At 47.0% G+C, this 15516-nt stretch overlaps 1 pseudogene; it reads left to right on the forward strand.

Annotated features, from left to right (window-relative positions):
• The first annotated feature begins 1763 nt into the window (after positions 1–1763).
• LOC138801871 (nuclear factor 7, brain-like) overlaps positions 1764–15516 on the forward strand; it is a 25409-nt pseudogene continuing 11656 nt past the window's right edge.

Genomic DNA, 15516 nt, shown 5'->3' on the forward strand with positions numbered 1-15516 from the left:
CCCTCCCTGGGTGTCCTCCTCCTCAGCAGCCTTGCCCTTGTCCCTCCCTGGGTGTCCTCCTCCTCAGCAGCTTTGCCCTTGTCCCTCCCTGGGTGTCCTCCTCCTCAGCAGCCTTGCCCTTGTCCCTCCCTGGGTGTCCTCCTCCTCAGCAGCCTTGCCCTTGTCCCTCCCTGGGTGTCCTCCTCCTCCTCAGCAGCTTTCCTCTTGTCCCTCCCTGGGTGTCCTCCTCCTCAGCAGCCTTGCCCTTGTCCCTCCCTGGGTGTCCTCCTCCTCAGCAGCTTTGCCCTTGTCCCTCCCTGGGTGTCCTCCTCCTCCTCAGCAGCCTTGCCCTTGTCCCTCCCTGGGTGTCCTCCTCCTCAGCAGCCTTGCCCTTGTCCCTCCCTGGGTGTCCTCCTCCTCCTCAGCAGCTTTCCTCTTGTCCCTCCCTGGGTGTCCTCCTCCTCAGCAGCTTTCCTCTTGTCCCTCCTGGGGTGTCCTCCTCCTCCTCAGCAGCTTTCTTCTTGTCCCTCCTGGGGTGTCCTCCTCCTCCTCAGCAGCTTTCCTCTTGTCCCTCCTGGGGTGTCCTCCTCCTCAGCAGCGAGTGAGTGGATAGATGAGAGGCCTGCTGAGTAGAGATGAGCGAACCGGATTCTGGTTCGAGTCGATCCGAACCCGATTGTTCGGCATTTGATTAGCGGGGGCTACTGATCTTAGATAAAGCTCTAAGGTTGTCTGGAAAACATGGATACAGCCAATGACTATATCCATGATTTCCACATAGCCTTAGGGCTTTATCCAACTACAGCAGCCGCCGCTAATCACATGCCGAACGTTCGGGTTTGGATCGACTCCAGCTGCTCCAGGTTCGCTCATCTCTACTGCTGAGGCTCCGTTGCCTAACAGCCTGCAAAAACCTGGAGCCGGCCCTGCATATAACCAAAAGCCCATAGTAAGAGAACCATCCCAGAAGATGTGGCAGTGGGAGCCAAATGATAAGGAGCATCTCCTTCACTGTGAAGAGATATTCACACTCATTTTGTGATCTCCTGGATATGGTACCACATCATGAGTAGCTTGTAATGAGTTGAACAAATAGAGGAGGTCACTATTCTGTCTCTGCCAGCATTCAGGTACAATTCTCCTTGCAATGACCAGACTTCCTCTTTTCCCTTCCTTTGTGTCCTCCTCCTCAGCAGCCGTCTCATTGTCCCTAGTTGGGTGTCCTCCCCTCATTTCCCTTTGAAGGTTTAATTAAAGGGGTACTCCAAAGAAATAAAATATGTTCAAACCAACTGATGTCAGAAAATTATATTTATTTAAAAAACTCAACCCTTCCAGTACTTATCAGCTGCTGTATGTCCTGCAGGAAGTGGTGTATTCTTTCCAGTCTGACACAGTGCTCTCTGCTGCCACCTCTGTCCATGTCAGGAACTGTCCAGAACAGGAGAGGTTTTCTGGTTCAATGTTTTTTATTAGATTTTTTAAGAACATATTCTATGGGGATTTGCTGCTGCTCTGGACAGTTCCTGACATGGACAGAGGTGGCAGCAGAGAGCACTGTGTCAGACTGGAGAAAATACACCACTTCCTGCAGGACGTACCGCAGCTGATAAGTACTGGAAAACTGGAGATTTAAAAAAAAAAAGTAAATTACAAATTTATATAACATTCTGCCCGAGTACCCCTTTAATATATAGATGTTGTGTCCCCAGAGGTTTTCTTTTTATAATTACATTTTCCCACCAAGCCACCGATAGATGAATTTAACCCTGGATATGCCTATCATGGATACTGCCAGAGATAAAATAATTAGGATTGATTTCTTTCCAGGTGAATATTCAGATGTCATGGAAGCAACAAGGACCATTAATCGTCTGAGATTGAAACTAACTGAGGTGTTTGAGGAAGATGCAGAAGGTTTCATGGATGAAGTGAACTCTCTCCACCTCATAACATGTGATGACTACATAAGTCTGTGGAAAGCAATGAGTCCAACAGAGAAAACACAGAATCTTATCGACCAGATACTTCACAAAGGAGAAGAGGCCTGCAAGACGTTCCTTGATCATCTAGAGAAGATGGTTTATAGATTTCCAGGATTGATGAAGGTTTCTCCGCACTTCCAGGACAGTGAGTATCCCACCCCTACTATATAATATAGTGTATGCTCTCACAGCACAGTATGGGGGTGTAAAGAAATATATACATATAATACTTATATACATGATATATAACTAAAGACAATTTTCAGAGACAATATTACATAATACCAGAATGATTTTTAGCTGTTGATGAGGTCTCTAGAATTTACGTCAGCAACAAAACATTTCGAATAACTAATGAGGTTTCATTACATGTGAACTTGTGACAATATTGGAACTGACAGGAACTCATGTCCTGTTTCTGCAGTAACCAGGGGAGCCAGGTAGTGTGTAGATGGAGGCAAGATGGTGGTGTACCTTTAAAGGGGTTGTCCGGCGATAAAAAATTATTCACAGAATAACACACATTACAAAGTTATACAACTTTGTAATGTATGTTATGTCTGTGAATGGCCCCCTTCCCCGTGTCCCACCACCCCCACCCGTGTACCCGGAAGTGTGGTGCATTATACTCACCGCATCTCGTGTCGACCACGGTCTCCGATCCTCAGCAGTGACGTCTTCTTCGGGAGGCCGGCGGATCTTCCCGAGTGCCGGCCGCCCTCTGCAGCGTCATCCGAAGCTCAGCCGCGATTGGCTGAGCATAACTGTGCTCAGCCAATCGCAGCTGATGACGTGGCCGCGTCATCAGCCGCTCAGCCGCGATTGGCTGAGCACAGTTATGCTCAGCCAATCGCGGCTGAGCTTCGGATGACGCTGCAGAGGGCGGCCGGCACTCGGGAAGATCCGCCGGCCTCCCGAAGAAGACGTCACTGCTGAGGATCGGAGACCGCGGTCGGCACGTGACAGGTACACGGGTGGGGGTGGTGGGACACGGGGAAGGGGGCCATTCACAGACATAACATACATTACAAAGTTGTATAACTTTGTAATGTGTGTTATTCTGTGAATAATTTTTTATCGCCGGACAACCCCTTTAAGGCACTTGTCCCGGTTGCCAGGAGTGGTATACGCCCACCCCTGGATGTCCCAACACACAGCTCTTTAGTTTAGAGCAGGTGTAGCAGAAAAACATTTAATAAAAAGTGATAAAAAATTTCTCTTACACCAATATGATACTAATAAAAACTAGAAATCATGGCACAAAAAAAATGACCCCAACCAGCCCTGCAGGTGGGAAAATACGTTTTTTGGCTCTTAGAAGGCGAGGAAAACCTTTACATTAATTTGACCCAGACATTCAGTTATTAGTGACCTCAATCCTGAAGGGGTTAAGTTGGATACTTGAGATACTTGAATAGACTTTAGGAATATTTTTGAAGATATACTGTTTACAGCTTGTTACTGTTAGATATATAGAAAGGACTTGACTTTAGTAGTAGTGGGCTACTTATCCAGACCCTTGGGTTCTCAACTAGAGGGGGCACTGACCACCTTGTGCGAGTGGTGATGAACAGTACCTACGTCCACAGGGAGGAACATCCACCTTTTGCTGTTCCGTGGGCACTGAGTGACACATGACCAATGTATACCCCACTTTTAGGTAAGCTAGCCGTCGGGGCAACTCCTCAGGAATCCTAGCGCTGGCAGCGTGAATAAGACAATATGACAGACCCTTCTTTGTGAATAAGTTACCTATCTCTTTGTAGCCTAGTGACATGGCTAGCTCTCATTTGAAATATTACTACTTCACTCTGGAACCTGACAAGTTTACTCTCCAACTACCCCTCAAACTAGAAAACCACCTATTGGTTTTACCTCAACTCTTATCCCTCTAGGGCAGCGCTTCTCAAACTTTTTCTTCCAGAGCCTCTACCGACAAGAGGATGCTGGGCCTCACCATCTATGGTATAAGTCCATGTAGATATAAAACTATTGCTCAGTCTACCCTCCATTTGTCTCCTAATCTCTGTATAACATTAAATATGTGCAGAAGGAGACAATAATGTTCCTAAACCAGAGATTGTTACAGTCAGGGAAAGGATAATGCAGCTTATAGTCATTTTTGTGGAAACTCCCTCCCAGCTATTCCTGATCAACAACTAGGGGGCGCCTCACATTTTAAGAAGCACTGCTCTAGGGAACTCTAGGATTGGAGGAAATACACTTTGTGACATGAAATGATCTCAGTCAGCTTACAGATCAGTAATATGATAGAATGACACATACAATCCATCAAGCAGTTAACCATTTTCTTTAGCTTACCTGCAGCTGTGCTCAGTGGTGTACCAGGAGACAGTGACACCAAGTGGTGGGAAATCAATTTACATCTTCCTATCCCAAGCATATAAACACAGGGGACATTTACCATCATTGCACTGTTGGCGTACGCCAGGGAGAAGGCGCAGACTTGCCAGGAGCAGTAGGCAGGAGATGTGGATTTGCGGATGAAACCCTTCTGTAAGTTCTCCCGGATGTAAGAGGACATGGCCTCAGTCTCGTGTACGGAGAGAGGGTACACCCGACCTTGTGGAGGAGAAGTTCCAGGAAAGAGGTCTATGGGATAATCGTACGCCCGATGAGGTGGTAGAGAGTCCGCCTCCGTGGCAGAGAAGGCATCAGGCAAGTCTTGGTATTCCGCCGGTAGGCCGGATAGAGGCTTGGCGGGGTCGGGTGACAACATAGAGTACTTGGGCTGAGGTGACCTCAGACACTGGTTGGAACAGTCCTGACCCCAACTAAGAATCTCCCCGGTTCTCCAGTCCAGCTTAGGGGCATGTAATCGCAGCCAAGGGAGTCCCAGGAGGATGGTGGAAGAAGAATGGGGCAGGACGTAGTAGGAGATCTTTTCCAGATGTGAAGTGCCCACCTGGAGGACTAGAGGTGCGGTCTGGTAATGCACATGGTCGGTAAGAATCTCGCCCGTGACCGAGGAGATAGTCAGGGGTCTGGCTAGTTGGGTCACGGGTAGCCGCCATCTTTGGACCAATGTAGCTGCAATAAAACTGCCTGCTGACCCAGAATCGAGAAAGGCAGTAGTCTGGTGAGTTTGTCCTGAGGGTGTCTGGATGGAGACTGGCACAGACAACCTTGGAGAGGTGGCATTCACACTTAGGGAGACCTCTCCCACCGGACCTAGGTGCTGGCGTTTCCCGGACGCTTGAGGACGTTGGGGACATCTCAGCCGAAAGTGATCCCAACCACAGCAGTAGAGGCAGAGATTCAGCTCCAGACGACTAATTCTTTCATCAGGCGTCAGGTGAGCCCGTTCCACCTGCATAGGAATCTCAGGAGTCGACTGGGACTCCGGAGCGTCAGGATTCTGGAAGACCGGCGCCAGTTGGTGATGGCGACGGGACAGGCTTAGTCGCCGTTCATGCCAGACCTCCTCCTCTCTCTCAGAAAAACGAGTATCGACCCTGGAAGCCAGTAGGATGAGTTCATTCAGGGAGGTAGGTAGGTCTCGGGCGGAAAGCACGTCTCTCACCCGACTGGACAGGCCCTTCTTGAAGGTGGCTATTAGAGCGGCCTCATTCCAGTCTAATTCTGCCGCCAGGGTGCGGAACTGGATGGCGTAGTCACCAACAGAGGAGCTCCCTTGAGAGAGGTTGAGGAGAGCAGTTTTAGCTGAAGAGGCACGGGCAGGTTCCTCAAAGACGGAGCGAAACTCGTCCAGGAAGGTACGGAGATTGACAGCAGCAGGGTCATCTCGGTCCCACAGCGGCGTGGCCCAAGCCAGAGCTCTACCCTCCAATAGGCTGATGATAAAAGCCACTTTAGAGGGCTCTGTGGGAAACTGACTACTTAAGAGTTCAATATGCATGGTGCATTGAGTCAGGAATCCTCTGCACAACTTGGAGTCACCAGCGTATTTGCTTGGGAGAGCCAGTCGAAGTGTCGAAGAAGCAGCAGGAGGTGGTGCTGGCAGGGGTCTGGAGGCGTAACCGCAGGTGACAGGCTGAACACAGGAGCAATAGTGTAACAGAGGAGCAGGAACCAGGAACAAAGACTAGGGACCAGGTAGCGGACAGGAATCAGGAACAACAGGGAGCTGGGCCAAACGCTATGGGAAGCATTTAGAGGCTCCAACCCCTGTAGTGGGGCAGGGCTAGAATTTATAGGAAGTGATTAGTGCACCTTCCAATAAGGGGCAGACTGGCCCTTTAAATCTGAGACAGGGGACGCGCTCGCCGGCCGGCACAGCGGGTGATAGGAGCGGGGCGAGGTAAGGCGCCCCCCCCCGGGGTCGAACTAGTAGCAGCGCCGGGTCCCTGTACATGGACCCCGGCAGCTGCATGGAGAGGTCGCGGTGGCGGTCCGAAGCACGGGACGCCGCCGCGGCAGTGACAGTAGGTAGCTGTAGGAAGGTAGTTATAGGCAGCTGTAGGTAGATATAGGTAGGTGTAAGTAGATAGCTGTAGTTAGGTGTAAGTAGATAGCTGTAGGTAGCTGTAGGAAGGTAGTTATAGGTAGCTGTAGGTAGTTATAGGTAGGTGTAAGTAGGTAGCTGTAGGTAGGTGTAGGAAGGTAGTTATAGGTAGCTGTAGGTAGGTGTAAGTAGATAGCTGTAGGTAGCTGTAGGAAGGTAGTTATAGGTAGCTGTAGGTAGATATAGGTAGCTGTAGATAGCTGTAGTTGAGTGTAAGTAGATAGCTGTAGGTAGCTGTAGAAAGGTAGTTATAGGTAGCTGTAGGTAGTTATAGGTAGGTGTAAGTAGATATCTGTAGGTAGCTGTAGGAAGGTAGTTATAGGTAGCTGTAGGTAGATATAGGTAGGTGTAAGTAGATAGCTGTAGGTAGGTGTAAGTAGATAGCTGTAGGTAGCTGTAGGAAGGTAGTTAAAGGTAACTGTAAGTAGGTGTAAGTAGGTAGCTGTAGGAAGGTAGTTATAGGTAGCTGTAGGTAGATATAGGTAGGTGTAAGTAGATAGCTGTAGTTAGGTGTAAGTAGATAGCTGTAGGTAGCTGTAGGAAGGTAGTTATAGGTAGCTGTAGGTAGTTATAGGTAGGTGTAAGTAGGTAGCTGTAGGAAGGTAGTTATAGGTAGCTGTAGGTAGTAATAGGTAGCTGTAGGTAGTTATAGGTAGGTGTAAGTAGGTAGCTGTAGGAAGGTAGTTATAGGTAGCTGTAGGTAGTTATAGGTAGCTGTAGGTAGTTATAGGTAAGTGTAAGTAGGTAGCTGTAGCTAGGTGTAGGAAGGTAGTTATAGGTAGCTGTAGGTAGTTATAGGTAGGTGTAAGTAGATAGCTGTAGGTAGCTGTAGGAAGGTAGTTATAGGTAACTGTAGGTAGGTGTAAGTAGGTAGCTGTAGGAAGGTAGTTATAGGTAGCTGTAGGTAGATATAGGTAGGTGTAAGTAGATAGCTGTAGTTAGGTGTAAGTAGATAGCTGTAGGAAGGTAGTTATAGGTAGCTGTAGGTAGTTATTGGTAGCTGTAGGTAGTTATAGGTAAGTGTAAGTAAGTAGCTGTAGGTAGGTGTAGGAAGGTAGTTATAGGTAGCTGTAGGTAGTTGTAGGTAGCTGTAGGTAGTTATAGGTAGGTGTAAGTAGGTAGCTGTAGGTAGGTGTAGGAAGGTAGTTATAGGTAGCTGTAGGTAGTTATAGGTAGCTGTAGGTAATTATAGGTAGGTGTAAGTAGGTAGCTGTAGGAAGGTAGTTATAGGTAGCTGTAGGTAGTTATTGGTAGCAGTAGGTAGTTATAGGTAAGTGTAAGTAGGTAGCTGTAGGTAGGTGTAGGAAGGTAGTTATAGGTAGCTGTTGGTAGTTGTAGGTAGCTGTAGGTAGGTGTAGGAAGGAAGTTATAGGTAGCTGTAGGTAGCTGTAGGAAGTTAGTTATAGGTAGCTGTAGGTAGGTGTAAGTAGATAGCTGTAGGAAGGTAGTTTTAGGTAGCTGTAGGTAGTTATAGGTAGGTGTAAGTAGATAGCTGTAGGTAGGTGTAGGAAGGTAGTTATAGGTAGCTGTAGGTAGATATAGGTAGGTGTAAGTAGGTAGCTGTAAGTAGATAGCTGTAGGTAGCTGTATGAAGGTAGGTATAGGTAGCTGTAGGTAGTTATAGGTAGGTGTAAGTAGATAGCTGTAGGAAGGTAGTTATAGGTAGCTGTAGGTAGTTATAGGTAGGTGTAAGTAGATAGCTGTAGGAAGGTAGTTATAGGTAGCTGTAGGTAGGTGTAAGTAGATAGCTGTAGGAAGGTAGTTTTAGGTAGCTGTAGGTAGTTATAGGTAGGTGTAAGTAGATAGCTGTAGGTAGTTATAGGTAGGTGAAAGTAGATAGCTGTAGGTAGCTGTAGGAAGGTAGTTATAGGTAGCTGTAGGTAGATATAGGTAGGTGTAAGTAGGTAGCTGTAGGTAGATATAGGTAGGTGTAAGTAGATAGCTGTAGGTAGGTGTAAGTAAATAGCTGTAGGTAGCTGTAGGAAGGTAGTTATAGGTAGCTGTAGGTAGATATAGGTAGGTGTAAGTAGGTAGCTGTAAGTAGCTGTAGGAAGGTAGTTATAGGTAGCTGTAGGTAGTTATAGGTAGGTGTAAGTAGATAACTGTAGGTAGGTAGTTATAGGTAGTTGTAAGTAGATAGCTGTAGGTAGGTAGTTATAGGTAGCTGTAAGTAAATAGCTGTAGATAGCTGTAGGTAGGTGTAAGTAGATAGCTGTAGGTAGTTGTAGGTAGCTGTAGGAAGGTAGTTATAGGTAGCTGTAGGTAGGTAGTTGTAGGTAGCTGTAGGAAGGTAGTTATACTGTAGATAGGTAGTTGTAGGTAGCTTTAAGTAAATAGCTGTAGGTAGCTGTAGGAAGGTAGTTATAGGTAGCTGTAGGTAGTTATAGGTAGGTGTAAGAAGGTAGTTATAGGTAGGTGTAGGTAGTTACAGGTAGGTGTAAGTAGGTAGCTGTAGGTAGTTATTGGTAGGTGTAAGTAGATAGCTGTAAGTAGCTGTAGGAAGGTAGTTATAGGTAGGTATAAGTAGATAGCTGTAGGTAGGTAGTTATAGGTAGCTTTAGGTAGCTGTAAGTAAATAGCTGTAGATAGCTGTAGGTAGGTGTAAGTAGATAGTTGTAGGTAGGTAGTTGTAGGTAGCTGTAGGAAGGTACTTATACTGTAGGTAAGTAGTTGTAGGTAGCTGTAGATAATTGTAGGTAGCTGTGGGTAGGTAGTTGCCACCCCCTCCCCTCTCCTCTCCTCTCCAGATGTAGTCACTGACAAATACACATACAAAAAAAAAAACAGACACTTTAAGTCACCAGGCTCCCCGCCGCGCGTCTCCTCTCCTCAGCTCGGCGGACGTCACTCCAGTGACGTCACTCGGCCGTCGGGCCGCTGGCGATCAACCATAGAGGCGCCTGGGCAGAGAGGCAGCTCTGCATACATACTTATCTTTGGTGTAGAAAGGAACGCTGTATGTCTGCAGGAGCGCTGTATGTCTGCAGGAGCGCTGTATGTCTGTAGGAACGCTGTATGTCTGCAGGAGCGCTGTATGTCTGCAGGAGTGCTGTATGTCTGCAGGAGCGCTGTATGTCTGTAGGAGCGCTGTATGTCTGCAGGAGCGCTGTATGTCTGCAGGAGAGCTGTATGTCTGTAGGAGCGTTGTATGTCTGCAGGAGCGCTGTATGTCTGCAGGAGAGCTGTATGTCTGCAGGAGAGCTGTATGTCTGCAGGAACGCTGTATGTCTGCAGGAGCACTGTATGTCTGCAGGAGAGCTGTATGTCTGTAGGAGCGCTGTATGTCTGTAGGAGCGCTGTATGTCTGTAGGAGCGCTGTATGTCTGCAGGAACGCTGTATGTCTGCAGGAACGCTGTATGTCTGCAGGAGCGCTGTATGTCTGCAGGAACGCTGTATGTCTGTAAGAACGCTGTATGTCTGCAGGAGCGCTGTATGTCTGCAGGAGCGCTGTATGTCTGTAGGAGCGCTGTATGTCTGCAGGAGCGCTGTATGTCTGCAGGAGCGCTGTATGTCTGTAGGAGCGCTGTATGTCTGTAGGAGAGCTGTATGTCTGCAGGAGCGCTGTATGTCTGCAGGAGCGCTGTATGTCTGCAGGAGAGCTGTATGTCTGCAGGAACGCTGTATGTCTGCAGGAGAGCTGTATGTCTGCAGGAGAGCTGTATGTCTGCAGGAACGCTGTATGTCTGCAGGAGCACTGTATGTCTGCAGGAGAGCTGTATGTCTGTAGGAGCGCTGTATGTCTGCAGGAGCGCTGTATGTCTGCAGGAACGCTGTATGTCTGCAGGAACGCTGTATGTCTGCAGGAGCGCTGTATGTCTGCAGGAACGCTGTATGTCTGTAAGAACGCTGTATGTCTGCAGGAGCGCTGTATGTCTGCAGGAGCGCTGTATGTCTGTAGGAGCGCTGTATGTCTGTAGGAGCGCTGTATGTCTGCAGGAGCGCTGTATGTCTGTAGGAGCGCTGTATGTCTGTAGGAGAGCTGTATGTCTGCAGGAGCGCTGTATGTCTGCAGGAGCGCTGTATGTCTGCAGGAGAGCTGTATGTCTGCAGGAACGCTGTATGTCTGTAGGAGCAGGGTGCTGGGCGGCCATCTGGGGGAGCGATCGGGGCAGACATACATACACAGCACGACACTGTCGCATAATGCATGCTGTGTATGTCCGCCCTGATCGCTCCCCCAGCTGGCTGCCCGGCACTCTGCTCCTGCAGACATACAGCGCTCCTACAGACATACAGCGCTCCTGCAGACATACAGCGCTCCTACAGACATAAAGCTCTCCTGCAGACATACAGCGCTCCTACAGACATACAGCGCTCCTGCAGACATACAGCGCTCCTGCAGACATACAGCTCTCCTACAGACATACAGCGCTCCTGCAGACATACAGCGCTCCTGCAGACATACAGCGCTCCTGCAGACATACAGCGCTCCTGCAGACATACAGCGCTCCTACAGACATACAGTGCTCCTGCAGACATACAGCGCTCCTACAGACATAAAGCTCTCCTGCAGACATACAGCGCTCCTGCAGACATACAGCTCTCCTACAGACATACAGCGCTCCTGCAGACATACAGCGCTCCTGCAGACATACAGCGCTCCTGCAGACATACAGCGCTCCTGCAGACATACAGCGCTCCTGCAGACATACAGCGCTCCTGCAGACATACAGCGCTCCTACAGACATACAGCGCTCCTGCAGACATACAGCTCTCCTGCAGACATACAGCGCTCCTACAGACATACAGCGCTCCTGCAGACATACAGCGCTCCTGCAGACATACAGCGCTCCTGCAGACATACAGCGCTCCTGCAGACATACAGCTCTCCTGCAGACATACAGCGCTCCTACAGACATACAGCGCTCCTGCAGACATACAGCGCTCCTGCAGACATACAGCGCTCCTGCAGACATACAGCGCTCCTGCAGACATACAGCGCTCCTGCAGACATACAGCTCTCCTACAGACATACAGCGCTCCTGCAGACATACAGCGCTCCTACAGACATACAGCACTCCTGCAGACATACAGCGCTCCTGCAGACATACAGCGCTCCTGCAGACATACAGCTCTCCTACAGACATACAGCGTTCCTACAGACATACAGCGTTCCTCTCTACACCAAAGATAAGTATGTATGCAGAGCTGCCTCTCTCTACCCGGGCACCTCTATGGTTGATCGCTCTCCTCCTATAGTGTTCCGTCGCTCCTGCAGACAGAGACAGCACACATTTATATAGCTAGATGTGCAGCTGTCTCTGTCTGCCCGAACGCCCCCTGCTGGCCGGGAGTGATGCACCCTGTGCAACCGCACAGGTCGCACACCCCAAAGGCCGGCCCTGGGGACCAGATGTCATCACAGTGGGAGCACCAGGGAAGGTGAGAAGGAATATGTATGGGCTCATTTATTTTACAATAAAGTTTTGTTACATATGGTCGTGCTGGGTCATAATGATCCTCTCTGCATGGTGCATGCATGGTGGCTTGTGAAGATCCAAGCACCAGTAATACTACGGCAGTAAGTCTTCTGGATTTTCTTTTTTATACTAGACACACTGGTCCTTTTACAGTTTTATACTACGTCCCCTTTTGAAAAACTGGGCCTGCATGGTATTTATAGACATGATACTACTGCTTATACTAATAATCTTTACTTATATAGCTCCAACATATTCCTTAGCGCTTTATAATTGTGGAAACAAAACATTAAAATAACAAGGGGTCAAAATAAGTCCAAAATTGCAGATTTTCTGTCATATGACATTGCAGAAAAAAAATGAAACAAAAAGTAAACCAAAAGGCATATAGTCATATGTAATACTGTCAAAATCTACCGATAACAGCACAAAAATTAGCCCCAGTTAGCTTCTAAATGGAAAAATGAAAATCATAGAGGTTAGAATTAGAGATGAGCGAACCTACCGAGGTTTGGGTTTGTATGAACCTGAACTATATATATATTATGTACACATATATACGTGTGTATCACCATGTTCTAACTAGAGATGAGCGAGGTTTGGGTTCATATGAACCTGAACTCTCGGCGTCTGATTCCCGCTGTCTGCCTGCACCGTGGAGAGGGTGGATACAGCCGGAGGACCGCCTGGAAAACTGGGATACAGCCATAGCCATAGGCGGTCTTCCGGCTGTATCCACCCTCTCCACGGAGCGGGCAGACAGCGGGAATCAGACGCCGAGAGTTCAGGTTCATATGAACCCGAACCTCGCTCATCTCTAGTTAGAACATGGTGATACACACGTATATATGTGTACATAATATATATGCAGTGGTACCTTGGTTTAAGAGTAACTTGGTTTAAGAGCGTTTTGGTTTAAGAGCTCACAGTTTTTCTAAATTATGACTTGGTTTAAGAGCATTGCTTTGGTTTAAGAGCTCCCTGTGCTGGGTGGGAGGGGGAGTGGGGGAGGGGAAGTCTCCCCCACCTTCCAAATCATAGCAGATCCACTTCAGGCTTGGGCTTACATCAGAGGACAGGACGGTGGAGGTAATCTCTCCATAGCTGTAACCCCTCTCTCCCCGGACAGAGAGCGCTGCATGTATGTGCCCACATCTGCCCTGCTCATTCCTTCATGCTCCCTGCAGTCTCTGTCCGCCCTTGTGTTTCCCATCCTCTCCATTACTGTACAGTAACTTATAATATCACATATCCTGCTGTTTATGAATGTTTGTTTCATCTGTTTTACATGTTATTCACAATAATAAATCATTATTTGGGGGGTTTGGAACCAATTATCTGCATTTCTATGATTTGTTATGGGAAAATTTGCTTTGGTTTAAGAGTGGATTTGGATTACAAGCACGGTCCTGGAACCAATTATGCTCGTAATCCAAGGCACCACTGTACATATATATATATATATATATATATATATATATATATATATATATATTTTTTTTTTTTTTTTTTTTTTATCAATTTTTTAATTTTTTTTAGTAAGACAAAACAAAAACTAATCAAATTTGGTATTGCTGTATTTATACTGACATGTAGAATAAATTTAGCATGTCAGTTTTCCTCTGTAGTGAACTGAAAAAATGATTGTACCACAACTTTGCGTTATTGCATTTTTTTATTTAAATTTTGTCCTACAGTATAAATGTTTCTTTTTCTGGGCTTGTAATCTATTTAAAAAAAAAAAAGTACCAGTAAAATGTACAACTTTTCATGCAAAAACAAAAGCCATCATGCAGTTTTAAAAATAAAAACATTATAGTTAGTAGAAGGTGAGGAAGAAGAAAATGTAAGAAAAAAATCTAAATTTCCTCAAAGATTGAATCTTCTATTCTCCAGGCGGAGGCAGCGCCCCCTTGTCTCTCCAGGTGGAGGCAGCGCCCCCTTGTCTCTCCGGGCGGAGGCAGCGCCCCCTTGTCTCTCCAGGCGGAGGCAGTGCCCCCTTGTCTCTCCAGCCAGATGCAGTGCCCCCTTGTCTCTCCAGCCAGATGCAGTGCCCCCTTGTCTCTCCGGGCGGAGGCAGTGCCCCCTTGTCTCTCCAGGTGGAGGCAGTGCCCCCTTGTCTCTCCAGGTGGAGGCAGTGCCCCCTTGTCTTTTGAAGGGATTTTACCTGGAACATCTTTTGCCCATATTTCTTATCCAGTTGTATGTATATATATATATATATATATATATAAATTATTATTATTATTATAATATTTCCCCTCATACGTCTCTTCTCAGGACTAAACAGATAGAAGCGATAATCGGCGCTCGTTTAGTAAAATGATTGGGCCGTAGTCAGCCCATGTAATATTACCCTAAAAACCCTCTTAGTTTTTTTTTTACTCAATTTTATTAAAGTGTAGAACACGTTACAGGGTAAGACCAATAAAGTTGGCAGAGCATAGGAAAAACGTGTAATGTGGTCTCACAAGAGGTATAGAAATCAGAAATGTTAGCTAATACAAACAGTTTAACAAAAGCAGCATAACCATAGCTGCTAAAACAGAGGAGGTAGGTCGGAAACAGCAAAATTAAAGTATAAAGGAGGATATATTGAGTCACCATTTATTCGCAGCATTTTAAGGAGACAGCAAGTCATCCGGGGCAATCGTAGTTAGAGGGGAATTACACCATTGGTCCCATATTTTGTGAAATTTGTTAGGGCACTTTCTGTGAATATATACACAGCGTTCATAATATACTACAACATTTATCAGGGATATCCATTGTGGTTTATCAGATGGGCGTCTATCAATCCACTGCAAAGCGATGGCTTTCCTGGCCAGGAATAGTGTCTCTCTGAGAAAGATACGAAGATGGTGATTCCAGACTTCCTCATCTAATAGTCCAAAGAGGCATACAGTAGGATCAAACGGTATTTGAGTGCCGCACACAGTAGATAATACGAGCACAACATAATTCCAAAACCGAATCACCCTCGTGCATAACCAGACCATGTGCCAAATATCGGCCGGCTCTGCCAAGCATTTAGGACAGAAGGTTTAAACAACCGGCACTCCGTGTACTTCTGCGGCGCGGTGCTCGTGGCAATAAGTCACATAGAAGTAGAATGAATCCCGGCACTTGCTTGTGTAAACTGCTTGAAAGGATGTTTATTACATCAAAGCTGCACACGTATCGACCAAACTGGTCTTTATCTGCACCATGCTGTTGATAAAGACCAGTTTGTTCGATACGTGTGCAGCGTTGATGTAATAAACATCCTTTGAAGCATTTAGGACCGGCAGGGGTTGGAATACGACCCATGCAGTGTAGCCAAACCGGGGTGAGGTAGCATTGGTGAAGGAAGTATAGCCGGAATAGTTTATTGTTAATGGATGGCCATACATATAAGTGAGATTCCAGCATTTCCTCATATGCCTCCTGAGACATGGCAGAATTCAATGTTTTCCATCTTTCTAAACCTGGCACTAGTGTGTTCCGCTTTGGCTCTAAACAAATGGGAGTACAACATAGAAATCAAGCCCCTGGGCCCTTGTGTGTGCAATATCCTTATAAGAGGGTAAGAGGAGATGGGAGTGGTAGTATCAGGAAATTGTGACTGAAGGGCGTGTTGTAATTGTAGAAATTTGTAAAAATTAG

This window comes from Dendropsophus ebraccatus, chromosome 9 (genome assembly GCF_027789765.1).
Source record: "Dendropsophus ebraccatus isolate aDenEbr1 chromosome 9, aDenEbr1.pat, whole genome shotgun sequence".
Classification (NCBI taxonomy): domain Eukaryota; kingdom Metazoa; phylum Chordata; class Amphibia; order Anura; family Hylidae; genus Dendropsophus; species Dendropsophus ebraccatus.